The sequence below is a fragment of the Ictidomys tridecemlineatus genome, chromosome 4, assembly GCF_052094955.1.
Source record: "Ictidomys tridecemlineatus isolate mIctTri1 chromosome 4, mIctTri1.hap1, whole genome shotgun sequence".
Classification (NCBI taxonomy): Eukaryota; Metazoa; Chordata; class Mammalia; order Rodentia; family Sciuridae; genus Ictidomys; species Ictidomys tridecemlineatus.
In genome coordinates this window covers 82,719,398-82,742,555 of record NC_135480.1, presented here as the reverse complement: position 1 = coordinate 82,742,555, position 23,158 = coordinate 82,719,398, and the positions used below count along the sequence as shown (strand labels likewise).

General features: G+C 35.3%; 1 long non-coding RNA gene across 1 annotated transcript in view; it reads right to left on the bottom strand.

Moving 5' to 3' along the window:
- The window catches only part of LOC144376855 (uncharacterized), a 34,708-nt gene extending 17,214 nt beyond the window's left edge, over positions 1-17,494 (bottom strand). The window contains exon 1 of the long non-coding RNA XR_013437225.1: positions 17,430-17,494. This is a non-coding gene — a long non-coding RNA (uncharacterized LOC144376855). The remainder of the gene's footprint in view (positions 1-17,429) is intronic.
- Positions 17,495-23,158: the final 5,664 nt, after the last annotated feature.

Here is a 23,158-nt window from a genome sequence, read left to right as displayed (position 1 = left end):
TTGGATATCCTTTTCCAAAACTTTATAGAAAAATTCCATTTTACTATGTTTCTTTTATTTAAGGGAGAGCAAATTGACAAAAGGCCTCTTTCTTCCATGTATATGCCTCCAGCACCAATCACACTGCCCAAACTGACTTTCAGAGCATGAATATATAAGAAACTCGAAGCACTTAAGCAATGTCTAACTTTTTTACTATGAAGAAGCCTTAGAAAATGCTACATATGTTTATTGTATATTGATTCATATACAATAAAATCCAAGTTAACAAAATTAGTGAATCAGTATTATGTGTTTTAGAAAATATAGCTATTGGATTTCTCTATGGGTCTGCATGGGAAGTGGAGTTTTCTACATTCCTGATAACACTGACAATCTCAGCTCTTATCTGTGTTTCCAAAGATATTTGTGTAGTGAAAAACCTTAGAAGATAGACATAGTGTCTACTTCTAGAGTAAAGAACAGGTTATTTTCCTGCCCAGTATATTAACAAGAATGTTCCCCTTTGGGACAAGGACAAGTTTGCTTAAAATCCATTATAAGATACATATCTGAGTTCCTTAAACTTGCATTTCCTCAATTATGATGAAACCTATCATACATCTTGGCCCTTTCCAATCACCCCATGAGATTGTGTGGCAAGGGAAAATGACACAAATATGCATCTCACGTGACTTGCTGTATAATGAACAACAAATCTCTCTATCTTGTAGCAAGTATCTTGTTGCTTCTTCCAGTGTCCATCAAACTGAAATAAGCTAATTTGTTCAGTTGCAAGTGGGATATATTCTCAGGCCCATTACAGTTCTTCAGAGTTGCTTAAAGATAAATTCCATACTTGAAACCAGATTGCCATACCAAAGGCATCCTGTGAAAAAATTTGGGAACCTATTCCATACACATATTATCATGGAGAACATTTATTTAATCAGTACTAGGTTTGACCCTGACAATGTAAATATTGAAGCAGAAAATAATCATGACCAATTTATTTATAGAGAATAGTCATCTTGCTTTACTACCTGTTTTTTAAAGCAAAAACCATGCTTGCCACTCTTGACTCAGCCAAAGTTACTCATATGTCTGACTTGATTCATTTTGGAAAGACCTCCACAATGAATTCTGTCTTCCCAAGAATACTGTGAAATTCAGAAAAAAAAATCATGACACAAAGTAATATTTGAAGAACATTTCGAAATCTTGAAGACCATTAACTAGCCAGGAATTATGAACCTGTTAGGCTGTTGCCTGGGAAATGAACTTGGGCACAGGAATGTCATCTTTTGAACAGAGCCAAGCTTGCATAATCCACTAACATCTTTTAATCAATGTTGCAGCTACAACTGCCACAGATGGACTCCTCACTTAGAGACAGTTCTAGCAATCAATCATGAATAGCCTAACCTTATGCTAGGATAACATCTTTGTACAAATCACTTTTCTTTTCATGCAACGTGGAATTTTCTTTGTGAAATTTCTCCTTTCCTTTGAAAGTCCAGCAAATTCTGAACTTCCTTTTAGAGTTATCTGAATCTCTATTTTTGTAATTATAATTCCCAAGATGCCAAATAAAGTTCTTTCCCTTTTACAATTTTTTTTTTAATTTGTGTTGATAGACTACTTACAAGCAGGAACCTGTGCTCTTGGAAGAGGACATAAATTGTTAGTCATGCCAACTGTCAACCATAGTCAGCATTGATTCTCATAAACTTGAACTCTTACTTGACTAAATAATTTTGGAACATGCCTGTTGGCTCTTTAATGCCAAAAGCATGAATTAGTTAACTCTTTATTTGCTATAGTACATAACAACACTTCACCATTAGAAGTACGAATAAATCTTTACTTAAAGTAATAAAATTAAACCAGAAAACATTTTATTTCACTAAATGTAGGAGACCAACCTCACACGTGACTCAGTCACACTCCCAGGCCGGGTGCTGAGGCGCTCAGTCACAGAAATGTGGCAGAGCTTTCCCCATCCCTCTTAGGTTAGAGGGATGGTGTCTCATGCATGGGTATGTCTTGCTACAGACCTATGGGTGGAGCTATGCTCACCTGTTCCTTTGTAATATAATCCCTTGCCCTGTTTAGGATAGAATCTTCCATGGAAGTGCCTTATGTGTGTCCCCTTCTCTTACTGTGCCCTTGGGTGTGGCCTACCCAGATGTCAGTCAACCTGCTCACAGTGGACATCATAAAGATAGACTCAGCCCTCTGATACCTGACCCCTTACTTCATTTGAATAGCTTTTCCTTAATAAAAGGGGTCAGCATGTGCTCGCTAGTTCGTTCTCTCTCTCTCTCTCTCTCTCTCTCTCTCTCTCTCTCTCTCTCTCTCTCTCCCCCTGTAGACCCTTAAAGTCAGAGGAGCCGTCACAGAGACCCCAAAGATAAAAGGTATTTGTGTCTCTTGTGTGATTATTTTGTGCAGGCCAGTTAGCCCAGTTTACCTGGAGTGACCCCTGAGCTTTTTAGTCGTGAGAACAGAAACCCAGCAACTAAGGATAATATATGCATATTAAGAACAAGAAGAAGTCTTCTTTGTACATCATTTGACTTATAACAAAAAGTGAGTACTTAATGATTCACTGATAAGCAAGCAGTCTTTCACAGTGGCTACAGAACACAGGTACATACCAGAATCATTCCATATGCTATATTTATTAAATCAGAATCCCTGGAGGCAGGAGAAAGTCAAATCTAGTTTAAGAAAATTCCCCCAGAAGAATCTCCAAAGTAATAAGAATTTGAAACTGACTGCAAGAGAACTATGAACACGAAACCTTTTTGGAAATGATCACTTTTACATTTCATTTGCAAATAGTAGCTTGCTAAACAAAACTAATTTCCCATGGAAAAAAAATGAAATTGTAGAACTATGATTTTCCTGTATAAATGCCCCTTCTTATCACCAACAACATGTGACTGACCCTAATAATTGTGGTGATACATAAGATACAAATAAATTAAGTTATTAATGCATTATCTCCTTTTTAAAGTTTTATTTGACTCTATGGTATTTACATATATTTGGAAAATGTATATTAACATGTGGGTATATGTGAGAGGAAAGCATATCTATTCAATCTGAAAATTATTCTTATTCCACCGAGAGATTCTCTGACTACTTTGAATATTTCTTCCTACTTCTTCTCAGGTGCTGAATACTGCATACTGACAGCCACTTTTATGTATGATATGATCCAAGTGTAAAAATTGTCTTTTGTCAGTTAAAAACCACCAGGGTGTTAGCTGAAAAGTCATAATATAGTACTTTTCTTACCATAATACTTACATACTCAAACTTCATACAGAATCTTTTGATTTGTCCTTATCACACTTCTCTTAGAGAGATAATATTTACCTTCATTTTCTAATGTGGATACAGAGATACAGAGAGGTTAAATGATTTGCTTCAGGCTTTCAAAGAGATACCTGGCAGTTTTCATGTGACACATGCAACAAGCACTGCCCCTCTAAGGCAGCTGAAGCTATGCAAGGAGGAATCAGGGAGGCAGAGTTTGCTTTTTTCCTTCAGCCAAAGTTTCACAGGGTGAACACTCTAAGCAGCTAAGAATTCAACTGCTGAATCATTTGTTCCACTCATGCAAGTGCTTTAGCCTAACTTCCCCTCATAAATCAGAACCCAGATGTCTTATTTCAGAATACTAAAAAAGTCTGTCTTTTGACAGTGGGCTATGTGCTTGATGAATATCTGAAAGGGATAGAAAATATCTCTTACAAATGAGATCAAAGGGGATTGTACATTTAAGAGTTAAGTGTCATGTCTAAACTAGAAAATTAAATCACACAAAGAAGAAAACAGCATTTGGGAGAAGAGGCCTAAAGATCAAAATTGTCAGATAGTTGCAGGCAATGAATAAAGGAGACACAAAAGAAGTGAAACATGTCATCAGAATATGCCTTAGGAATCACCAAACTAACCTGCCTGTTATGAACTGAATTCTATTCCCCAAAGATTTGTATGTCAAATCCCTAAAACTCAGTACCTCAAAATGTGACTATATTGAGAGCTAGACCAAATGAGGCCACAGGCTGGGGCCCAATCCTATCAGACTGGTGTTCTTCTAAGAAAAGGAACTTCTTATACATACACAGAGACACTGGGAGTGTGGCTGCACATAGGGAAAATAAGCCCAGAGGTAAGACAAGGAGGAAAGCTTCTGAGAAAGCCAAATCTTACAGCATCTTGATCTTGAACTCTTGAAATTCTGGCCTTTGAAATGTTTTTGCTACTGAGACCACCCAGTTTGTGACATTTTGCCATGTTAGTCTTATAAACAGAGATATCATCAATTGGTCGATTAATTCTGAAGGATGAAGGAATGTGCCTGAGGCCACATAGTGGTACATATGTATGTCGGTCATTGCTGTAATGTAGGGTCATAATGGACCATTTACTCAGAGATGTTGTCAATGCCTCATCCTTACCCTGCTGAGATGCACCTCTACCCAGTAGCACTAACACTTAAGCCTGAATGGAGGTTTGTTTCCAATTGCAGAGTCACTCTCAGCCTTCAAACAAGGTAGACATACAGAGAGTGCCAGAAAGTTAATGCCCTGAAAAAGGTCCCCAATGAGTCGTAGAAAGGGATTTGGTCAGTAAATACCCCCACTGCTTTATCCTGGGTGATAACAGCTCTTTTTATACTGTTTCCCAAAGTTCTCAGGTAGAGTTGAACAATAGTTGCTGGCTAGCTGATGTGTCTTTTTCAGGTTCCTTCGCTCCCTGTCACCTTTTCCCACCATAAGACCAATACTTCCTAGGATTAACACACGCATAAATCATAGGTTGAGATTGGTCTGCTTCTGGGAATCTCCAACTAAGATGCTCTCCTCTAAACCATCACTCCTCTTAATAGACTCAAGATCTGGCAACAGGCTATTCCACAAAACCCTGCACAATCATAAAAGCCTTTGTAAAGCCACATGAAATTCTTCTTTAAGAAATATGCCTTCCAACTTTGTAGAAGTTCTAGTGTTTAAACTGTATTTCAAAATATGTCCATCCCCAAATTCTCTTTTTTAAACTTTTCCTCTTTTCCTATTAATATGTTCATACATTTCCCCTTCAAATATCCCTAGCTCAAATCTGTGTCCTCTTCTAGTTTCTACTAAAGTCACTGAAATTTATTTGACAAAAATACCTAGTAAGCACACTGCCATATCTTTACAGAGGTTTTAATTCAGTCTGTTTTTTCATTTGTCTTTCTTTATTGTTTATGCTTTCTGGGGTACTTTCTTACCCTGATATCAGAAAAGTATTCTGCATTTTCCTCAAGAATTTAAGGTTCAGTTTTTGTATTTAGAGCCTATGCTACTTGGAATGAGTTTGTTTTGGGTACAAAGATGTTCATATGAATGATAGAAATGCTCACTCACTTATCAACTCCTTCCCACTCCAGGTTCTGACTCTTTTGTCATCTCTGACTCCGATTTTCCTCCTACATTTCTAATCACTTATTCATGTCTCCACTGAGAATTTCTGTTCTTCCACCTGTAATTGAAAAGCCCCAAGTGCCCAAAACCTTGGCCCAGTTCTCTTTTTTCATCATATTCTCCTCATGGGAAATATTTTCCCCAGCTTTATGTTTATACTCTTCTTATGGGGTTATAAACTTCTTGTTGTTCAGGCATGTTAAAAATGAACAAACTCAAAGATAAGTCTTAGTTTTCCCATTCCACAAATGAAACTTATTTCTTGAGTTTTCTAATAATTAACTACACCATCGTAAACCCAATCATTAATGTCAAAATCTAACTATTCTCAGATTTTCTTTATTTTTGCTTCAAATCACACTTCAGTAATATAATAAAATGCTATCATTTAGTATAATTTTAATGTTGAATGTCCCCCAAAGATCTATGTGTTAAAGGCATGTTTACCAATGTGACATTGTTTAGGGAATGGAGCCCAGTGGGAGACCCTTAGGTCATTTCATGTCTTTGAATGGATCACAGGGCTATGGTCTCTTTCTCTTCCTCTCTGGGTTAGTCTCCTGGGGCTCATGAGGTAGATAGTTTGCTCTACCATGCAGTTTTCCTATGACATGCCACCCTTGCTAGAGGGCCAAAGTGATAAGGCCACTCAATCATGGACTGGAAATTTCAGAACAGTGAGCCAAAATAAAAGTTCTCTCTTCATAAATCAATTATCTCAGGTATTTTGTTATGCAAATACAGAGCTAACAAGGCAAGTAAAGTTTGACTATATTAATCCATAAATACTTATATTTTTAATGTTGAATATTACCCAAAGATCCATTTGTTAATATAAATACTTATATTTGTGAATTAATATATGGCTCCCAGAATGATATGCAGTGGTAGACATTATCACTCCTAATATATCAAGTTTTCTCTCCTTCTTTACCTAGAAAAATTCCAGCCTTTTCAGACTTCTTTATAATGAATCAGAGCACTATGAATCATCTGGGCAATGGTTTGTGTAAGGAAGTGATTTCTTCTAGTTTAAGGTGGCATAAAGTCCACGTGTGAGGTTCTAGTCTCTGTTTTCCTGCATTACCAACCAAAGTGATACAAGTATTGTCTTGTCAGCCAGTGTCCCTGAATGAATATTTAGGATTTAAGTTCCCATTTTTTCCCCATCAAATCCAGGAAAAATTGTTTGTTTAGTAGTTTAATAATCTACCATGTCTGATAAACCATCTAAATTAAATTTTTGATCATTTTACTCTCCTACATAAAATTATCCAGGAGGTTCCTGACTATTCTTGAAATATGGCATCTTACATAGTAAGAAATTTCATAATTTGTCTTTTGATCTTCATCTCTTCTGCTCAGCACCTTCCCTTTATAGACTAACATACCGAATGTTTTTTTTTAATTTATTTATACACCAGACAATGCAAGCCTTCACCTTCTTTCTATAGTTTCCTCTACCCTGAGGTCTCAGCCTTCTGTTATTTAATTAGATAACTTCCACTCAAACTTTAATACCACTCAAGAGTCACCATCTTCAAGAACTCTTTTTGAACTTTGAAGCTGACTTTAAACTTCTTCAGGGAATGTTTGATATTTATCTTGTTTTAATCCCCAGCTTATATCACATACTTTACACTTAGAAGTCACTCAATAGATGTTTCTTGAACTCTTCTTGCAAAATGATCCCAAGACAAATAATTGCAAATCGAAGATTTAGACATTTTAATCAAACTTATTTTTCATCAAGATTAAATACATAATTTTTTGTTCCTATATGTGTTGATCAGTTTTTTTTAATAAGATAAAACACAACTAATAAAATTTTTTCTCAGTCTAATTATGCTTCTTGTTTATTTAATTATACATTTATTCAATACAAATTTAGAAAGACAATATGATACTTAAGGAATCTTACTAAACACTGGGGAAAACCTAGTCTCAGTCCAAGCAAATATGGCTATTTTCTGTAGTGACTTCTTTGTTTTTTGTTTGTTTGCTCCAGATTAACTTCTTTGATCTTTTCATAGTTTATTTTCCAAATATCAAACAGAGGTGATTCTTTTAAAAAAATCATGTCTCTCCTAAGAATCAAAATAATTCCATGATTTTAAATCTTACTAGAGGAAATTCAGTATTCTTACAATATTGCATCATAACGTACCTCATTTTAATTCTAACTTCACGCTTTTAGCTCTCCCATTTTTCTGTAATCCAGCAACCCTAACAAGATATCCCGCAAACATACCACAGGTAATGAAACCTTCATATTTGATATTTCCTCTGTATAGAGCATCTTAACCAAGGCATCTGAATGGTTCTATTTTAGTTTTTGCTCTCTGCTCAAATACCATTTATAACATGGATGTTTTCTGAAAAATACCTATACCATTATTCCCCTACCATCATTTGTCTTCTCTAGCCTGTTTACATTTTCAGTATAGATTTTATTGCCACTTTACATATACTTACCCATTTATTGCTGATGTTTTACCATTAGACTGTAAATTTCTCTATGGTAGGGGTTTTGCACCTTTGTTAACTATTCTGTCCCCATTGCTTTGGAAACCCTACTGTACTTAGTAGGAGCTGTATAAAAATGTGGTAATAGAAAAAATTATGGATTCATTAATTAATAAAACATTTTTATCAGAGATTTTTAACAGGGGGATAAGTGTATAATTACTATAAAAATAAATTTTATAAATATCTCATACAGATATAAGCAACTTACTTTGCTGATAAAAAGCAGTAACCAGTATATTCTAACTAGTAGGTTTAATTACCAGCTAACAATTTCATAGGAATAAATTGGAAGTATTTTCTTCTCAATTTTTGTCTTTCTACTTTTCTTTTACCAATCTTGTAATTTGATATCCCCTTCATTTTCAATACTATCTAGCTGTATTGCTGTATTTTTTTATTATGTTATGGTAATTCTACTCTGAAAGATGGACCTACTATGTTCATGGAAATTAGAATGGGAATCATTTCTCTCAATATATACAAAAATAAACTCAAAATAAATCAAAGACTTAAATATAAGAACTAAAACTCTTAAAGACGTAGAAAAACTGCATAAGATACATGTTAAGATACTGGTGTGAAAAAAGGATGTTTTGGGATACAATTGCAAAAGCAAAGATGACAAAAACAAAAAGTGACAAATGGGATTTCATCAAACTAAAAGCTACTCACAACAAAGGAAATAATGTAGCTAAAAAGCCACCTATGGAATGGAAGAAAACATTTGCAAACTATCTAATAGGAAGTATTCAGAATATGTAAAGAAACAATTCATTCGTGAAAAAAAATCACCAAATAATTCAAATAAAAATTTGGAAAATGATCTCAATAGACATTTCTCAAAAGGAGATATGCAAATGGACAACAGATACATTAAAACCATTCAACATAAATTATGAGGAAAATTAAAGTAAAAAACATAATGACATATCTAACTCCACTTAGGATGGTTATTATCAAAAGAAAATAATCAAATGTCAAATAATATAAAGAGAAAGGAGAAATTTCATACACTAAGTTGGGAATGTAAATTAGCACAGTCACTGTAGAACCATTTTTGGATCTTCCTCAAAAAAAAAAAAACTAGAAATATAATTGCCATATGATCTAGCAATTCCACTACTGGGCATATAACCAAGGCTGAATATTATTCAGCCATAGAAAAGAATGTAATATTGCTATTTATGGCAACATGGATGAAACTAGAAGACACAGTTAAGTGGAATGCAAAAACAGAAAAATTCATAGTTACATGTGGAAGCTAAAAAGGTTGATCTCATAGTAGTAGAATACAGAATAGAGGTTAGTAGAGGCTAGGAAGGGTTGGTGGTGGGGACAGGTTTCATAGGTATAGGCATAAAACTGGATAGGAGGAATAACTTCCAATATTCTATAACATGGTTGAGTAACTGTGGTTGGCAATAATTAATTGCATATTTCAAAAAAGCTGGTACATAGGATTTCATATGTGTGTGTGTGTCCATGTATAATATGACATAACATGCCCCATAAATATGAGTCATTATTTTATGTCAATTAAATTTTTACATATTTTAAATAATTGGAAAGGGAGAAAAAATTATTCTCAAAATTTTCCATTGTAGTACCATAATAAAGAATACTAATATTTCAGTTATTTATCCTCATGGCAACCATATATATTATATAGAGATCCTTCCACAATAATCTTCTTCTTTTGTGTTACCAGAACAACATGCAAAGAAAGAAAAAACCCAAAAGTGATGAACTTTTGGATTATTATTGACTTAGGAATTGGGATGAGGAAATGTAAAGTGCTTACTTTGGAATTTACTATAATGATCTTTAGTAGTCATTCCAAATCTTTTGAGTATATATTTTGAGAAATTGTTGACAGCCCCTGTATGATTAGAATTGACATTTATATTTATGATACATTGAAATACATAGTTGAAATTTTGTGAATTAAGTAATGATTTACATAATTTTTTATCATTAGCCATAACTGTATATGTTCAAATGATACATGTTTTCTGGTGTGAAGTACATTAATATAGTCTGATTCTGTGGTCTGTACTCAGGACTCAGAGCAATGCTTAACCTCTACAATAATTCCAAGTCCTCTGACTTGCACATAAGATGATAAGAATTCAATTCAGGGTAGTTGGAAAGCAGTTAAAAGATGCTTTAAATGATACTTTTGCATGTCAATATAGCTTAGCAACCAATGAGATATTAGGGTGATAATATGTGAATCACGTAATAAAATACTTATTCATAATCTCCTCAAATATTGAAACTCAACATTCTTGGACTATGATCCATGGAAAACAAATTGATAAAATAACAATGTCAAATTTTCATTAGATTTCTTTTCAAGGAAAGTATCTTCTCATATTTCAATATATACAGACTTTTGCTATTAATTGTTAAAGCCAGTTATATAAGCTGACATATTAATAATTTGAATAGATACATTTTATGATATAAGAAGACATTCATTTGACCTACTTTTACTCATGAACAATAATGCTCAGAACCTTGAGAATCTGACACTGGCTAGGCTGGTGGGAACGAATTATTTGTTTAGTTTATTGTGGATCATTTGTGGATTTATCAACTATGGAATAAATTTTTGGAAGTTGGTATTATTCAGCAATGAAAATGTAATCTAAACACAACATAGATGACTATCCCAAACATAATGCCAAGTAAAAGATGTAAGACACCAAAGAATATATCTACAGTATTCTAAATCCCTAAGATTTTGCATAGTGGCTGAATTGATGGAAGGAGAAGAACTGTGATGACTCTTGTGATGGATGCTAATTAACCTAGGTGAGTCCACCTTTGACAAGTTGTATTCCTATGATATGTGTAAATTCAGCTGTTTTGAATTTCAGTTAAAAAATAATCAACAAAATTTACTGCCTGGTCTAAACTTAAATTATCCCTTTAAATCAATTTTTCAAATCAAGTCACATTTGAGAGGGAACAAGGATGCTATTCTCAATTACATCACTACCATCCCATGCCAATGAGGACAAGCATTTAACCTGTTAAATATTTTGAGAGGTCTGTTCGTTATCCTACCACAATTACTTTGAACACATTATGTCAATATTTTTCTCACTGCTTTCAAGAATTCTGAAGCCTCAGGTGAGGTCATGCCTTCTTTAAATGCTCTAGGATAGATAGAAGAGTAAAATTGATCACATCAAGTTTAGACATTTAAAACAGTAATCATTGTTCCATTAAGAACATGGGAGCCTTTGACACCTGATAATGTTCCAAACTGAGTGACAAAAACAACATGATTGTGATTATTTGGAATATTGATGCAAACAACAGAGTTCAGCAAGAAAGCAGAAGAACGTGATGGTGCCTGGAGTCAGGGAGGCCTGGAGCCAAAGGAAAAGAGTGGTCCCAGTAGAAGCGTATAAAACTGCTTCTAAAGAAAAATTAAAGCATTTCTTTGCATATGCTTTTCAAACAATAAGTGAGGCTGTGAAAACTGCAATAGCTCATAGATGACCATTAATTCTTAAGGGTATATAAAGGAAAGAGTCCTTTTGTTCAAGAATCTTGTTCACTCTTATGGCTTACCCCTTATAAACCTAAAGGTTGTAACTTGTGCAGTGTTTAAGGAGAGAATAATTTTTGTATCACTCTTGTATTTATTATTTCTTGTGAACTTTTATACAAAGTGAGAAGTGCTATTTAAAGGGAAACTAAAAATAATGACTTTTTAGTGATCTAATAGAATAATTGTGTAAAATTAAAGGCAAGAAATAGATTAAAATGTGTACAACTTTCTATTATCTGGTTAATGTGATGTTGGGTTGAAGGAGAAGTGAGAAGGACATCTTCAAATGCAGATGATGACATGTTCATTTACTCTGACACTAGAATATCTTACCTGTGATAGGGAGGAGGCATCAGGCAAGCAAGATCTAGCTAGATAGCATTTTGAGCTCTAAGTCATCCTCGTGGCTGTATTGTAGCCTCCAGTGTAGCCGCTCTGACATGGGTTCCCAGTCAGGGCGTGTCCATGGAGGATCTCTCTTCAGATCCTGTCCTGGTCTGAGCTGTCAGCCATCTCACTTTCTACACTGAAAATGTTTAAGCACAATTGCTCAAAAATTTATCAATCAATCTATCCATAGTTGATGGTGCTTAAATTGTTGTGATGCTGAACTTCTCACCTATGACCTTTCATAGGTATCACCTCACTTTGATTTGAACTGTTTCTGATGTAATTAGAACTAGAATAAGTTCAGCAGCGGCAAAAGTCCATCTGCAAGAGAACTTTTCAAGTTACTATTTACAGCTCACCCGTGCAAATGAGAGAGTTGAATCTGATTATGAAGGATCCAGAAAAATCCCTTTATTTCTTCCCACTTCCCCAAAGTAATACAAAAACCCCTCGGGGAAACCTCCAACAGTACTTATCTATTCTCACAAACTTTTATCTCTGTTGATCCCTGGCTCAGTTACATCAGAATATTTTACTTTTGGAGACATCACTTATCAATTCCTTCCAGCATGAGAAGCATGTATTGAAGTGAGCACCTGAGTTATGCCCTACGGCGATATTAAACATTCCCTTTTCTACTAAATGATTTTCTGTCAACTAGTATGTTGGGCACCCTTGGGAAAGGCAGAGATTCTTTTATAAAGAATTGCACTACACAGTCATAAATTTAATCCCCCAAATCAATAGCATTTAGATTTTTAAAGAAGATAACCAAGGTGCTATCAATAATAATGAAAAAAAAAAATCTCTATTCTTCAGAGTCAGATCATTTTCACAAATCTAATTACTTGACCACTGGAAAACCATAGTGGTATAAGGCCTAGTTCTTTTGAGACTTCCTAACTGGGTGTGTTAAACCTGACAATGTAACACCTTAGAAAGTGTCCATCAGAAAAAACTTCCAAGAGTGATTCATTACCACTTTCAGAATATGACATTAAAGATAGTTTATCTCTATACACCAGACATGAAGAAAGCAGATAAGTGGTTCTAAACTGGCTGCAAAGATGATCAGATACTACAGTGCATTCACTCCTCTCTGTCATGAATCACAGAGTTTTATACTATCCACTTAAGATCCTCCTGCATTTTACAGCCTAATGTAGGAATGTCAAACATTTTAATTCACCAAAGGACAAATGAATCATAAACGTTACAACCCAGACACGAGTTTCAGTGTTTATAGACATACTGCAATGGCAGAGACATGACACCTTCATTTAAAACTAGGATTGACTTTCTGACAGATTCAAGTTTTTGACAAAGAACTCATGATTTTTTGTGCTTGAAAGGAAAAACCTTTTTGTTGTCACAGGTGGTTGGAAATGGTCACTTGCAGCAGGCTATCTGTAAGAGCTATTTTTTTTTATCCTCAAAGATTTTTTTGGCCAGTTGGGTTCTCAATCTTAGGACCACTGTTTCACCTATGTTTTGGTACATTTGGGATCACTGACATAGGATGGAAAATTGTTTTGCAACTGTCAGTAAAGAGAGCTCTTCATTCAATGTTTCTAATCTGCAACTCTGAGCTGAGATTTGTGGTCTATGCAGCTGCATGTAGAGTTTGGGTGAGGGAGATGGATTATGCCATTAGAAGAGTTTGGGCAGGAACACACATTACAAATTAAGCCAAGTGACTTTCTGTGAAGCCATATTTAGGGAAAGAGTGATAGTATCTGCTAGGTTCATAGCTTACATCCTCTGCTGGAAGTCAGATAACTATAGGTTTCCTCCTCAGTAAACGGGGGGGTAATGCTTGCATTTATTTCAAAATATGAGAATTAAATAATGAAATGTTTTCCAGTGTTTATTCAAAATGTAATTTAGTACACTTTTTATACAAGAAGTGCAGTGGTTCCCACAACTATCAATAAAAGCATTAATCACCTTTGCTCTCAAATAATAGTTTCTAATTTTTACGATGTGTTAATTAGCTTTGCATCTCTGGGAACAAAATACACAATAAGAATAACTTAGAGAAAGTGTTATGGTTTAGATATTAAGTTCTCCCAAAAGCTCATGTATAAGATGATGCAAGAACATTCAGAGGTGAACTGATTGGGTTATGAAAGCCCCAACCCAATCAGTGAATTAATCTCCTAATAAGGATTAACTGAGCAGTAACTGAAGGGGGTCATTGGAGAAGGTGGGTCAATGGGAGCTTGCGGTATATTTTTTGTATCCTGAGTAGAGTCTTCCTGTCTGTCTCTCTCTCCTGCTGTCACTCCCTTCTTCCCTCCCTCCTTTCCTTCCTCATTCCTAATGTCATGTCCCCAGCTGCTTCCCTCTACCACACCATGATGTTCTGCCTCACCTGGAGCCCCGGTGAATGAAGTCAGCCTTCTATGGAAAGAAACCTCTGAAATCATGAGCCCCAAATGAACTGACCACATTAAAATTGTTCTTGTCAGGTCTTTTGGTCACTTCAGCAAAAAAAGCTGACCAAAACAGAAACATTTATTTTGTCTTAGTTTCAGAAATTTGGTTCATCTCTTCCCGTTCCTTGTCTTTGGGCCTGAGGTGAGATGAAGAATCATGACCAAAGTCTCCCCAGAGGAAAACTGTCAGTTCATGCACAGTCGGAAAGCAGGAGGAGGAAGGGAGGAAGGGGCCGCAGAGAAGAGGAACTCCCCAGGGCATTCCCCAGTTGACTCACCTGCTCCAGCCATACTCCACCTGCCTATAGTTACCACCCAGTCCATTCAAACTATGATGGTCTGATTAGGTTACAGCTCTCACAATATGATCATTTCACCTCTGAATATTCCTGCATTAATAGAGATAATTTTAGGGGACACCTCATATCCAAACCATCACATACAGCATCTATTTTTTTGTTTCTCAAACTGCTATGTTAAGAGTATGAATACCATTTTGAGTTGAGTTTTGTGCATGGTGAGGGATAGGGGTTTAATATCATTTTTTTTTTTGCATATGGATTTCCAGTTTTCCCAGCCCCATTGGTGAATAGGCTATCTTTTCTCCAATGCATGTTCTTGGCACCTTTGTCTAATATAAGATAATTGTAATTTTGTGGGTTAGTCTCTGTATCCTCTATTCTGTGCCATTGGTCTAGCAGTCTGTTTTGGTGCCAATACAATGCTGTTTTTGTTACTATTGCTCTGTAGTATAGTTTAAGGTCTGGTATAGTGATGGCACCTGCTTCACTCTTCTTGCTAAGGATTGTTTTAGCTATTCTGGGTCTCTTATTTTTCCAGATAAGTTTCATGGTTGCTTTTTCTATTTCTATAAGGAATGCCACTGGGATTTGATTGGGATTGCATTAAATCTGTATTGTATTTTTGGAAGTATGGTCATTTTGGTAATACTAATTCTGCCTATCCAAGAGCAAGGTAGATCTTTCCATCTTCTAAGGTCTTCATCATGTGGTATTAGGCCCAACTTCCTTAATAAGACTCCTATAGTGCAAGAATTAAAACCAAGAATAAATAAATGGGATGGACTCAAACTAAAAAGTTTCTTCTCAGCAAAAGGAACAATCTGTGAGGTGAATAGAGAACCTACATCTTGGGAGGAAATTTTTACCCCTCACATATCAGATAGAGCACTAATCTCTAGGGTATATATAAAGAACACAAAAAAACTAAACACCAAAAAAACAAATAACCCAAACAATAAATGGGCCAAGGACATGAGCAGACACTTCTCAGAAGAGGATATTCAATCAATCAACAGATATATGAAAAAATGTTCATCATCTCTAGCAATTAGAGAAATGCAAGTCAAAACTACTCTAAGATACCATCTCACTCCAGTCAGAATGGCAGCTATTATGAAGACAAACAACAATAAGTGTGGGCAAGGAAGGGTGGGGTGCTGCAAATTGGTGCAGCCAATATAGAAAGCAGTATGGAGATTCCTTGGAAATCTGGGAATGGAACCACCATGTGACCCAGCTATCCCTCTTCTCAGACTATACCCAAAGGACTTAAAAATAGCATACTACAAGGACATAGTCAAATCAATATTTATAGCAGCACAATTCAAAGTAGCTAAACTGTGGAGCCAACCTAGATGCCCTTCAGTGGATGAATGGATTAAAAAAAAAAGGTGTGTGTATACAATGGAATTTTACTCAGCAATAAAAGAGAATAAAATCATGGCATTTGCAGGTAAATGGATGGCACTGGAAAAGATAATGCTAAATGAAGTTAGCCAATCCCAAAATAACAAATGCTGAATGTTTTCTCTGATATAAGGAGGCTGACTCATAGTGGGGTAGGGAGGGGGAACATGAAATGAATAGATGAATTCTAGATAAGGAAGGGGAGGAGGGCAAAGGAGGGGGCAGGGTATTAGCAATGATGGTGGAATGTGATGGACATCATTATACAAAGTACATGTATGAAGACATGAACTAATGTAAACATAATTTATATACAGAGATATGAAAAATTGTTCTATATGTGTAATAAGAATTGTGATGCATTCTGCTGCCATGTATTTAAAAACTAAAACAAAAAAAAGAGTATGAATGCCAACAGCAAACATAAACCACTGAGTATCCAAGAATGTCCATTTCCATTGCAAGTGATATTTGAAAAAGTAAGAATGAAGTTAAGAAAACCTTATTTTCTTACTAAATGTCCAAAGGCTCTGCTAACTCCATGTGAAGAGATTACTTTTAGATAAAGTAAGCTCTAATCAAGTTCATCAAATTTGAGAAGCAGAAATAGAAATAAAACTTAAGCCTTGTTTCTAATTAGAAACACACATTTATCTAAAATAGTTTAGCCTACATACTATGATAAGCAGTTTGTGAAAAATAAGTTAAACATTCTACATATTTAATACTATAAGAATTTAAATTGCAATTTGAAAGGGAAAGGGATGGAAAAGGGAGGAGGATTTTACATAAGACTTTCAAGTGTAGCAGCAGATGAATGAAAGCAGAGAGAGTTACCAAATAACACCACTTGTTGAAGTGGCCTTCACATTTCACTGTGTTCTCCTGTGAGCAGCATGATCTACTTCAGACTCTGAGCTGTAATGGAAAGGTTAGAGAAAGCATGCTTTTGTGAACAAGGAGCGCATTTTCTTTGGTTGGACAGGAATATTTTAAAATGATTTTTATAAAGGATAAAGCCTTGTGGCAGAGCTATAGTGCTGGAAAACTGCAAGGAAAACAACTAGGAAAAAACCACAATGGTATAAGAGAGGGAGAAGTGGCGATTAATCTTCAGACAGGTAGAAAAGAGCAGTATGCCAAGCAGAATATGAATGATTTGGGGTGCCTGCACAGTGTTGGGTGGAAAAGAAAAGGAAGAACTGGTAAAAGCAGAAAGGAGTAAAGTTGGGAAGAAAATAAGAAGTTAAGTCAATGCAAACTCCAGGGAAGGATACAAAAAAGCAAGTGCCTGAGCAGTGAAGAATGGCAATTGCTGGGAGAGACTGAAAATTACCCAGCAATATCGCTCTCATTATGTGGCTCGGCTTCACTGAAGTCATGAACATCTCTGTGATCAGGCAGCATAGAAGAGAGCACAATTATCTGTCCAATATTTAGATAAAAGAGAGATGAGTAGTAATGAAAGCATCTCAAGGAAAATCCAGTTCAAGAGCAGAGCTTGCTAAGCTAGGTGCTATCTACGTTTCTGTCAAACACACAGAACTTGGGTACAGGCACATTTCCTAATCATGCCATATGCACACTATCAATCTCCTACCCAGGTCCATCAGCCAAATTACATCAGCACATTATGAAGAAGCACTGAATATAGAAAAATAAATAAATAAAACTCCAGTTGTCACTGACAAAGTTACATAAAATGAATAACTACAAAGAGAAAAATTGAATTTTTGTCCCAAACATAACATTGTATAGAAAGCTTCTGCAATTAAAAATTTGAATTACATCTCCTGGTTTCTTATTTCAGCCCTGAAATGTATAGCTCTGGGAGTTATTAAGACCATTTTTTTTAAAAAAATTTGTTTTAATTAGTTATACATGACAGTAGAATGCATTTATGCACTTTGATGTACCATACATAGATGGAATATAATTTCTATTTTTCTGAGTGTACATGTTGCAGAATCATAATGATCATGTAATCTCACACACACACACACACACACACACACACACACACACATATATATATAATGTGTGTTTCAGTCTACTATCTTTCCTATCTCCACATCCCCTCCCCTCCCCTCCCATCACTTTCCTCTACCTAACCTAAAGTAACACTATTTTCCCTAGTGTCCCCATCCCTCCTTATTGTGAATTAGCATCCACTTATTCGGGAAAACATTCAGCCTTCGGTTTTGTGGGATTGGCTTATTTCACTTAGCATGATATTCTCCAACTCCAACTATTTACTGGCAAATGCCATGATTTCATTCTTCTTTAAAGCGGAGTAATATTCCATTGAGTATATATACCACATATTCTTTATCCATTCATCTATCAAGGGGTACCTAGGTTGATTCCATAGTCTAGCTATTGTTAATTGAGATGCTATAAACATTGATGCGGCTGTGTCACTATAGTATGCTGATTTTAAGTCCTTTGGGTATAAACCAAGAAGTGGGATAGCTGGGTCAAATGATGGTTCCATTCCCAATTTTCTGAGGAATCTCCACACTGCTTTTCACAGTGGTTGCACTAATTTGCAGTTCCACCAGAAATGTATGAGTGTACCTTTTTCACCATATTCTTGCCAACATTTATTGTTGGTTGTATTCTTGATGATTTCCATTCTGATAGGAGTGACATGAAATCTCACAGTAGTTTTGATTTGCTTTCTCTAATTGCTAAAGATGTTGAAACTTTTTCATATATTTGTTGATCAATTGTATTTAATCTGTGAAGTGTCTATTCAGTTCGTTGGCCCATTTATTGATTAGGTTATTTGTTTTTTTTTTTTGGTGTTTTTTGAGTTCTTTATATATCTTAGATATTAATGCTTGATCAGAGGTGCATATGGTGAGGATTTTCTCCCAATCTGTAGGCACTCGTCTCATCTTATTGTTTCCTTTGTTGAGATGAATCTTTTAAATTTCAATCCATGCCATTCATAGATTCTTGATTTTACTTCTTGTGCTTTAGGAGTCTTGTTAAGGAAGTCAGATTCTAGGCCAATATAGTGAAGATTTGGGCCTATTTTTTCTTCTATTAGGTGCAGGGTCTCTGTTCTAGTGTCTAAGTCTTTGATTCACTTTGAACTGATTTGTGTGCAGGGTGAAGGACAGAGGTTTAATTTCATTTTATTACATATGGATTCCCAGTTTTGCCAGCACCATTTGTTAAATAGGCTGTCTTTTCTCCAGTGAATATTTTTGGCATCTTTGTCTAGTATGAGATAACCATATTTATGTGGGTTTGTCTCTGTGTCCTCTATTCTGTACCTTCAGTCTACAAGTCTATTTTGGTACCATGCCATTTTTGTTACTATATCTCTGTAGTATAGTTTAAGGTCTGGTATTGTGATGCTTCCTGCTTCAGTTTTCTTGATAAGAAGTGCTTTAGCTACTCTGGGTCTCTTACTTTTTAAAATAAATTTCATGATTGCTTTTTCTCTTTTTATAAAAAATGTCATTGGTATTTTAATAGGAATTGCATTAAATCTGTATAACACTTTTGGTAGTATGGCTATTTTGACAATATTAATTCTGCCAACCAGGAGCATGGAAGATCTTTCCATCTTCTGAGGTTTTCTTCAATTTCTTTCTTTAGTGTTCTGTAGTTTTTATTGTAAAGGTCTTTCACCTCTTTTGTTGATTTCAAACTATTTTATTTTTTTGAGGCTATTTTGAATGAAGCAATTTTCCTAATTTCTCTTTCAGTGGATTCATAACTAATGTATAGAAATGCATTTGATTTATAGGTGTTGATTTTATATTCTGCTACTTTGCTAAATTCATTTATTAGTTCTATAAGTTTTCTGGTAAAATTTTTTGGATCTTCTAGTTATAGCATTATGTCATCAGCAAATACTGATAGTTTAAATTCTTCTTTACCTATTTGTATTAAAACTTTTTTTTTATTATTGTCTAATTGCTCTGGCTAGAGATTCAAAGATGATTTTGAATAGAAGTGGCAAAAGAGGACATCCTTGTTCCAGTTTTTAATGGAAATACTTTCAATTTTTCTACATTTAGAATGATGCTGGCCTAGGGTTTAGCATATATACCTTTTACAATGTTGAAGTATATTCCTACTATCCCTAGTTTTTCTAGTGTTTTGAACATGAAGCTGTGCTGTATTTTGTAAAATGCTTTTTCTGCATTTTTGAGATGATGATATGATTCTTGTTTTTAAGTCTATTAATAAGACGAATTATGTTTATTGATTTCTATATGTTGAACCAACCCTCCATCCCTGGGATGAATCCCACTTGATCATAGTGCACTATCTTTTTAATATGTTTTTGTATGAAATTTGCCAGAATTTTATTGAGATTTTTTTATATCTATGTTCATCAGGGATATTGGTCTGGAGTTTTCTTTCTGTGATGTGTCTTTGTCTGGTTTTGGTATCAGGGTGATTGATATTAGCCTCATAGAATGAATTTGGAAGGGTTCCCTCCTTTTCTATTTCATGGAATACTTAGAGGAATATTTATGTTAACTCTTCTTTGAAAGTAGAACTCAGCTAAGAATCCATCTTGTCCTGGGCTTTTGTTTTGTTGTTTTTATGGTTTTGTTTGTTTGTTTTGTTTTTGTTTGATAGCATTTTCTATTTCACTTGAAATTGATCTGTTTAAATCATGTATGACCACCTCATTCAGTTTGAATATATCATATGTTTATAGAAATTTGTTGGTGTCTTTGATATTTTATATTTTATTAGACTATAAATTTTCAAAATAGTTTCTAATTATCTTCTGTATTTCAGACATGTCCATTGTGATATTTCCTTTTTCATCTTGGATTTTAGTAATTTGAGCTTTCTTTTTTTCTTTGTTAGCATGGCCAGAATTATATTTATTTTATTTATTTTTTCAAAAAACAAACTTTTCCTTTTGTCAGTTTTTTTCAATTGTTTCTTTTGTTTCAATTTCATTGATTTTAGCTCTGATTTTAATTATTTCCTATCCTCTACTGCCTTTGGTGTTGATTTCTTTTCTTTCTAGGGCTTTGAGATGTAGTGTTAGGTCATTTATTTGTTGACTTTTTATTCTTTTAATGAATGCACTCAATGCAATAAACTTTCCTCTCAGTACTGCCTTCATAGTGTCCCAGAGATTTTGGTATGTTGTATCAGTGTTCTCATTTAATTCTACGAAATTTTTTATTCCATCTTTGATTTCTTCTTCTATCCATTCAATCATTCAATTTTGTATTATTTAGTCTCCATTTGTTACAGTAGCTTCTATTTTTTTTTTTTTATTTTATCATTGATTTCTAATTTCATTCCAGTCTGAGATCACCTGGGGGTCTTCTTTCTGGTGCTGCTGCCACAGAAGAAACCACTGCTCAGATACAACTGAAGCAACACTGCCACTGACCCCTGGAGATTGCATGGTGACACTGTGCCCACAGCTGCAGCTGCAGCTGATGCTGTAGCTACTGCTACTGCTGACCTGCTGCCTGCTGCCAACCACCACCACCACTACTATGCTACCACAGCCTAGAGGACTGTTCTGGGGAGACTGCAGGTTTGGTTGCACATGGCTGCACCCATTTTGGGACACCAGCCAGGGCCTGGGGCCTAGGTGCCAGCAGGTTTACCACCAGAAGGGCCTCTGGGGACTCCAGCTAGGACCTGCAGGTCCAATGTGGGGGTTCCTGCAGGAGCCGGGGGTCTTCCTGCTGGGAGTGCGGGTAGCCTTTGTCTTGCTTCTGCATCTCAGGGTTGTTCATTTGCATGAGTGGTTTTTCTTTTTCTTTCTTTCTTTTTTTTTTTTTAAATCCCTGGTGGTTTCTCTGCAAATAGGAGCAGCATTGAGATCTTGGGACTGTAGCATGGTTAAGACTGAAGTATCTGAAGCTCAAATTGTAGGATAGAGACTGGGATTGGGAGGGCTGATCTGAGATTGGTGATCCTGAGAGATGTCAGAGATAGGGCTTAGAAACTGTTGAACACTGACAGAGACAGAGTTTCCAGCAAGATTTATTTTATTTTTTGATTCACTAAATTCTCTACCATATTTGGAACAGGATGTTTTTTATGCATCAGTGTGTAGAGGACAGTGACATATGAATGGTGTTTTGCATTTTTGCTGTATTCTTATGACTGTAATTTTTTTCTCTCTGTATTCTTCCTCTCTTTCCAACCTTTCTCCAACCAACAGCCAATCTCTGTTAACTCCTCTTTCAATCTTCCTGTGAATTTTTACTTCTAGCTTCTCTCTTCCTTCCTTGCAAATATTGCACACTACACTACAGTTGTTCTCTCATCCACCATTTGAAATTGTAAATCCTTTTAAGAAATATTCTGTTTGTACTATAGATAGTTATTGAACTCATCATTTTGGTTTAATGCAAGAAATCAGTAGACTCCTTCGTGGGTACTATTAGGTTTAAGGCTATGTATTGTGTACACTGGATGTTGATTTTGGTCTTACCAGTAAAGGCAAAGTGCTGGAAACCTCCAGGGACACTATAGGTCTATAAGTTAGAATTTATCCTGCCTTAGATCCATACGTTTAGATGGGAAAACACAGTAACAAGATGAAAAAAAAAAAAAACAAGGGAATAAAGTACCCCAAAGAAACCAAGATGCTTCAACAACAGAAGCCACTGATAACACAGTAGAAGAAATGTCCAAGAAGGAGTTCAGATTGTATATAGTTAAATTGATATGTGAGTAAAAGATAGTATAAAGAGTGAAATCAAAGAAAAAATACAGGGAGTGAAAGACCACTTCAATAGTTAGAGACTGTGAAAAAAAGACCACTTCAATAGTTAGAGATTGTGGGGGAAAAAAAGCAGAAATTCTCAAAATAAAGGAACGAGTAAACCAAATTATAAATTCAATAGAAAGCATCACCAACAGACTAGACCACTTGGAAGACAGAAACTCAAACAATGAAGACAAAACGTATAATCTTGAAAGTAGAGTTGAACATGCAGAGAAAATGGTAAGGAACCATGAACAGAACATCTAAGAACTATGGCATAACATGAAAAGATAAAACTTAAGAGTTATCAGAATAGATAAAGGAACAGAGATACAAACCAAAGG